This window comes from Prionailurus viverrinus, chromosome D3 (assembly GCF_022837055.1).
Source record: "Prionailurus viverrinus isolate Anna chromosome D3, UM_Priviv_1.0, whole genome shotgun sequence".
NCBI classification, from domain to species: Eukaryota; Metazoa; Chordata; class Mammalia; order Carnivora; family Felidae; genus Prionailurus; species Prionailurus viverrinus.
In genome coordinates, this window is record NC_062572.1 from 20,272,313 (window position 1) to 20,279,217 (window position 6,905).

Here is a 6,905-nt window from a genome sequence, read left to right on the forward strand (position 1 = left end):
ACCAAGAAGTTAAAAAGGAAATTAAAAAGTACATAGAAGCCAATGAAAATGAGAACATCACAGCCCGAAACCTCTGGGACGTAGCAAAGGCAGTCATAAGAGGGAAGTATATAGCAATCCAGGCCTTCCTAAAGAAGAAAGAAAGGTCTCAAATACATAACCTAATCTTACACCTTAAAGAACTGGAAAAAGAACAGCAAATAAAACCCCAAACCAGCAGAAGACGGAGAATAATAAAGATTAGAGTAGAAATCAATGCTATCGAAACAAACAAACAAACAAACAAACAACCAAGCAAACAAAACAGATCAATGAAACCAGGAGCTGGTTCTTTGAAACAATTAACAAAATTGATATACCACTAGTCAGTCTGATCAAAAAGAAAAAGGAAAGGACCCAAATAAATAAAATCAAGAATGAAAGAGGAGAGATCACAACTGACACAGCAGAAATACAAACAATAGTAAGAGAATATTATGAGAAATTTTATGCCAGAAAAAAGGACAATCTGGAAGAAATGGACAGATTCCTAGAAACATATAAACTACCAAAACTGAAACAAGAAGAAATAGAAAATTTGAACAGATCCATAAACAGTAAAGAAATCAAATTAGTAATCAAAAGTCTCCAAAAAAATAAGAGTTCAGGGCTGGATGGCTTTCCAGGGGAATTCTACCAAACATTTAAAGAAGAGTTAACACCTATACTTTTGAAGCTGTTCCAAAAAATAGAAATGGAAGGAAAAGTTCCAAACTCATTCTGTGAAGCCAGAATTACCTTGATTCCAAAACCAAAGACCCCTACCAAAAAGGAGAACTACAGACCAATTTTCCTAATGAACATGGATGCAAAAATCCTCAACAAGACATTAGCCAATTGGATCCAACAATACATTAAAAGAATTATTCACCATGATCAAGTTGGATTTATAGCTGGAATGCAGGGATGGTTCAATATTTGCAAAACAATCAATGTGATACATCACATCAATAAAAGAAAGGACAAGAACCACATGATCCTCTCAATAGATGCAGAGAAAGCATTTGACAAAGTACAGCATCCTTTTTTGATAAAAACCCTCAAGAATGTAGGGATAGAAGGAGTGTACCTCAAGATAATAAACATCATATATGAAAGACTCACTGCTAATATCATCCTCAATGGGAAAATACTGAGAGGGTCAGGAACACCGCAGGGATGTCCACTCTCTCCACTGTTCTTCAACATAGTATTGGAAGTCTTAATCTCAGCAGTCAGACAACACAAAGAAATAAAGGCATCCAAATCAGCAAGGAGGAAGTCAAACTTTCACTCCTTGCAGATGACATGATGCTCTATATGGAAAATCCAAAAGATTCCACCAAAAAACTGCTAGAACTGATCCATGAATTCAACAAAGTCATAGGATATAAAATCAATCCACAGAAATCAGTTGCATTCCTATATACTTATAATAAAGCAACAGAAAGAGAAATGAAAGAATCGAACCCATTTACAATTGCACCAAAAACCATAAACCTAGGAATAAATCTAACCAAAGAAGTGAAAAATTTATACACCAAAAACGAAAAAAAGCTTACGACAGAAATTGAAGAAGACACACAAAAAAATGGAAAAATATCCCATGTTCATGGATTGGAAGAACAAATATTGTTAAAATGTCAATACTACCCAAAGCAATATACACATTCAATGCAATCCTGATCAAAATAACACCAGCATTCTTCGCAGAGCTAGAACAAACAATCCTAAAATCTTTATGGAACCAGAAAACACCCCGAATAGTCAAAACAGTCCCAAAAAAGAAAACCAAAGCTGGAGGCATTACCATCCCGGACTTTAAGATGTATTACAAGGGTGTAATCATCAAGACAGTATGGTACTGTCACAAAAACAGACACTCGGATCAATGGAACAGAATAGAAAATCCAGAAATGGACCCACAAGTGTATGGCTAACTAATCTTTGACAAAACTGGAAAGAATATCCAATGGAATAAAGACAGTCTCTTCAGCAAATGGTGCTGGGAAAACTGGACAGCGGCATGCAGAAGAATGAACCTGGACCTATTTCTTACACCATCCACAAAAATAAACTCAAAATGGATGAAAGACTTAAATGTAAGACAGGAAGCCATCAAAATCCTTGAGGAGAAAGCAGGCAAAATCTCTTTGACCTTGACTGCAGCAACTTCTTATTCAACATGTCTTCAGAGGCAAGGGAAACAAAAGCAAAAATGAACTATTGGGACCTTACCAAGATAAAAGGCTTCTTGCACAGGTAAGGAAATAATCAGTAAAACTAAAAGGCAACTGACAGAACAGGAGAAGATATTTGCAAATGACATATCAGATAAAGGGTTAGTATCCAAAATCTATAGAGAACTTATCAAACTCAACACCCAAAAAACCAAATAATCCAGTGAAGAAATGGGCAAAAGACATGAATAGACACTTCTACAAAGAAGACATCCAGGTGGCCAACCGACACATGAAAAAATGCTCAACATCACTCATCATCGGGGAAATAGAAGTCAAAACCACAATGAGATACCACCTCACACCTGTCAGAATGGCTAACATTAACAACACAGGCAACAACAGATGTTGGCGAGGATGCAGAGAAAGAGGATCTTTTACTGCTGGTGGGAATGCAAACTGGTTCAGTCATTCTGGAAAACAGTATGGAGGTTCCTCAAAAAACTAAAAATAGAACTACCCCATGACCCAGCAACTGCACTACTAGGTATTTATCCAAGGGATACAGGTATGCTGTTTCAAAGGGACACATGCACCCCAATATTGATAGCAGCACTACTGACAATAGCCAAAGTATGGGAAGAGCCCAAATGTCCATCAACGAATGAATGAATAAAGAAGATGTGTTATATACAATGGAGTATTACTTGGCAATGAAAAAGAATGAAATCTCACCATTTGCAACTACATGGCTAGAACTAGAATGTATTATGCTAGGCAAAACTAGCCAGTTGGAGATAGACAAATATCATAAAACTTCACTCATATGAGGAATTTAAGATTAAAAAAATGAGCATAATGGAAGGGAAGCAAAAATAATGTAAAAACAGGGAGGGGGACAAAACACAAGAGACTCTTAAATACAGAGAACAAACTGAAGATTAATGGAGAGGTTGTGGGAAGGATGGGCTAAATGGGTAAGGGGCATTAGGGAGGACACTTTTGGGATGAGCACTGGGTATTATACATTGGGGATGAATCACTGGAATCTACTTCTGAAATCATTATAGCACTATATGCTAACTAACTTGCATGTAAATTAAAAAAAATGATACATTTATCATGATGAGCATTGAGTAATGTATAGAATTATTGAATCATTATATTGTACACCTGAACCTAATGTAACACTGTGTGTTAACTATCCTGGAAATAAAATAATTTTTAAAAAAGGATTTTTTTTGTTTATACCTTTTTTTTTAGTAATTAATTTTTTTTAATGTTTATTTCTTTGAGAAAGAGAGAGAGAGACAATGAGAGAGAGACAGACAGACTGACAGAGAATCCCAAGCAGGCTCCGTGCTGTCAGCACAGAGCTCAACTCAGGGCTCGATCTCACGAACCGTAAGATCATAACCAGGGAAAACTAAATAGTCAGACATTTAACTGACTGAGCCACCCAGGCAACCCTTGTTTATTCAGTATTTTAAAGATGTTAATCGCTGCCCTCTCATGTGCATTTCTGCTAATGAGGAATCTATCAGAATCCTTGTCATTGTTCCCCTGAACCAACTGAGTTTCCTCTCCACTGGCTTTAAACTGTCTCTTTTTCTCTGCCTTAAACAATGTGGTATTGATGGGGATTTTGTGTAGTTTTTTCCTCTGTTTCTTGTGCTTGGGGTTCTCAAGAATTTGGAATCTGTTGGTTTTGAATTTTCATGAAATTTAGAGCATTTGTGGCAATAACTCATCAGATATTCTTGTTTACCTCCACACCTTCACTCCCTGGGAACACAATCACTTGTGTATCCATGGCTGAAGTTTCCTACACTCAGTGCTGCTCTGCTCACTTTAAAGTCTTTTTGTGCCTTTTACTCTGCAGAGTCTGTGCTGTGTCCTCAGTTTCCCTCACGTCTCCTCCTCATGTCACCTGCTAATCTCAACCCTTGTGTTTGCAGCCTGAGATGTTGTCGTTTTCATCTCTAGAAGTTTGATTTGGATCCTTCAGTTTTCTTTTCTGTCTCCTCTTAGCATTTCTATTGTTCAGACTAAATTTGGATTAAAGTCTGCAACATCATCCTGACTTCAACCTCCAGCCTTCTGTCCTTCCTGCAGCTTCCAGACCTGCCACTCTATGATTGCATGAACCATTTCTCAATGTCATTGTCTCTCTCTCCCACTGTCTCTGTGCATCACAGATAAATATACACAGACATGTACATGATACACATTCTTTATTGGATCTATATTCTCCAGACAATACTAAGTAATGTACCTTATTAGCTATAACTCTTTGTTTATTAAACTGGTTTTATTTTAGAGGTCTCTTTAGGGTTCACAGTCCTCACCTCCTGTCTTATCAAAGTATATCCCATTGACATGACATCACTCACGTACATGATAAGGACGTCATAACATGGTCTCATCTCCCCTATCAGTTTTGCTTCTCACTGTCAAATGTTTTATTTGTACAGCCATTACAAATCAAACATATTGCTATTATTTTCTTTAAGCACTTATCTTTTATAGACATTAATTAATAACATTATTATTAGTTATATTTATCATGTAGTAATAATTCCTGATGTTTTTTTATATTTTTGTGTAGCTGCCCATTTCCTTTTGTCATCCTTTCCTGCTGTCCAAGGGGGAATCCTTTCCTATTGCTTGTGCTGAGGGGCTGCAGATGACCGGTCCTGTGAGGTTTGCAGTCTGAAAATGTTTTAGGTGCTCTTCAGTTTCCAATGACGTTTTCACTGAGTAAAGATCAAAGCTGATAGTATTTTCTATGAGGATTGTGAAGACATTGCTCCCTGTTCTTTTGCTTACATGGCTGTAATGAGAAATGTGCTCCCACCATGAAGTTGGTTCCTCTGTAGGGAACACATCGGTCCTCTCTGGCTGTGAGAAGGTCTGCATCATTGGTTTGTGGCAATTTCATTACAATGTGTGTTGTGCTGTCTCTCATGATCCCTGTGCCTCAGCATTGTTGAGCCTCTTGAATACATTAGTTCATGTGGTTCACCGAATTTGAAGCCTTTTGCAGATTACTTCTTAACTAGTTTGTTATTCAGTCTCGGTTCCTTCCCTGCTCTCCCTCTGCTCCTACACTGCACACCCTCTGGGTGGCGTGAAGTTGTCCTACAGGTACCTGGCTTATATTCATATTTTTAAGTGTTTGGCTCTGTTTCATTTTAAGTAGTTTAAATTGCTTGACATCAGATTCACTCTTCTCCTCTTCTGCAGCATCCTATCTGCTGTCAATTTATCCAGTGTATTTTTAAATATCAGAGCGTTTCATTAGGGAGTTCTCAAAAGGTTTTGTTTTGAAAAATGCCATCCATATCTGCTCCTCACAATTCATTCAACCCTTCACCCACAGTAATGGAGGAAATCTAGTTCTAATGACTGTTTACGAATCCCCTGCTGATCCACACCATGCAGAGTCTGTCTGGAGGGTGAAGAGTAAGGGGACAGACTCCAGACCTCAGATTGGGGGACCTGGGCCAGGCCTACTGATAGCTTTATGCACAGTATTCTTGGGGCAGGAGGAGAGTATGACACAGATGGGGAAGGGTTTGTGTCTCACTTCCCCATCTGCCTGTGTCACTGTGAGCATCACTACTGATGTCATAAGACTGACAGTAATAGTCAGCCTCGTCTTCGGCCCGGGCCCCGCTGATGGTCAGGGTGACTGTTTTCCCTGAACTGGAGCTAGAGAATCGGTCAGGGATCCCTGAGGGCCGCTCACTATCCTTATAAATGATCTGTATGGGGGCTTGACCTGGCTTCTGCTGGTGCCAATTGGTATATTTTTTCTCCATCATATCTCCAGAGCAGGTGATTCTAGCCGTCTGTCCCAGGGCCACTGACACTGAGGGCGGCTGAGTCACCTCACTGGAGGCCACGAATCCTGAAAAGACAAAAGAGGAGGGGTTGGCATGGGGGTCAGGGGATTATTCCAGGGACTCAATACTGAGACTGTGCCAGTCTGAGCTCAGGGTTCGGTTCAGGTACAGCTCAGGTCCTGTGGGGGCTGGGCGTGTGCAGGGTCCTGGGGACAGCACCTGTGCAAAGAGTAAGGAGGGGGAGCAGGAGAGGGGTCCAGGCCATGGTGGAGATGCCCAGAGCTCTGCCTCCTGAGACCCACAGTACTGCTGGGCTCTACCCAGCCTCTCTTATTGCCTTCCAGGTCCTTGGGACTGTGATTGTTAGTACTTATGCAAATCTCCTCCATTTCTAGGGCTCCTAACTGATAAGCCACTTGTGAGGTCAGAACATGTGACTGAAGGGGGGAGCCCCAGCTTCCTCCAAACAGCTCTCAGGTCAGACCACCAGCCTTGGCATTCAAGGTGTGGAATCACAGTCACATTCATGGAATCAGACCACATGACAATGTTCTGAAATCATCCTGCTTGGAGTCTGGGCTTGCCTCCCTCTGTGGTCTTTCGGGAGCCTGGCTGTGGGGCTGGGATGGGTGCTCTGAGGGATACAGACAACACCTGATTCAGGGCAAGGTGGTCCTGTGGCCTCAGTTTCTCCTCCTCCTGCATCATGTTTCCACTGCACCCCCCAGAGGCACTTGGCATGTCTTACAATGTGGAGCGTTATCATTAGAATGTTTGTTCATCATTTTATCTGTGAGGGTCCACTTGTTCAACAACCACTGCTGTTGGAGATTCATCAGTCTTTCCAGTCTATTGTCAC

At 40.4% G+C, this 6,905-nt stretch overlaps 1 protein-coding gene, 2 long non-coding RNA genes, 1 pseudogene and 4 gene segments (V, D, J or C); 2 read left to right on the forward strand and 6 right to left on the reverse strand.

The window, feature by feature from the left end:
- The window catches only part of LOC125148931 (immunoglobulin lambda variable 5-37-like), a 1,027,427-nt gene that overhangs the window by 190,951 nt on the left and 829,571 nt on the right, over positions 1–6,905 (reverse strand).
- The window catches only part of LOC125148968 (uncharacterized), an 863,358-nt gene that overhangs the window by 189,787 nt on the left and 666,666 nt on the right, over positions 1–6,905 (forward strand). The gene's annotated exons all lie outside the window — the stretch shown is intronic.
- The window catches only part of LOC125148944 (immunoglobulin lambda variable 5-37-like), a 657,272-nt gene that overhangs the window by 186,167 nt on the left and 464,200 nt on the right, over positions 1–6,905 (reverse strand).
- Positions 1–6,905, reverse strand: part of LOC125148932 (immunoglobulin lambda-1 light chain-like) — a 327,578-nt gene that overhangs the window by 171,665 nt on the left and 149,008 nt on the right.
- LOC125148935 (immunoglobulin lambda-1 light chain-like) overlaps positions 1–6,905 on the reverse strand; it is an 899,300-nt gene that overhangs the window by 166,800 nt on the left and 725,595 nt on the right. The gene's annotated exons all lie outside the window — the stretch shown is intronic.
- The window catches only part of LOC125148936 (immunoglobulin lambda variable 5-37-like), a 647,249-nt pseudogene that overhangs the window by 158,267 nt on the left and 482,077 nt on the right, over positions 1–6,905 (reverse strand).
- LOC125148937 (immunoglobulin lambda-1 light chain-like) overlaps positions 1–6,905 on the reverse strand; it is a 498,673-nt gene that overhangs the window by 153,940 nt on the left and 337,828 nt on the right.
- Positions 1–6,905, forward strand: part of LOC125148972 (uncharacterized) — a 73,698-nt gene that overhangs the window by 60,534 nt on the left and 6,259 nt on the right. The window lies entirely within an intron of this gene.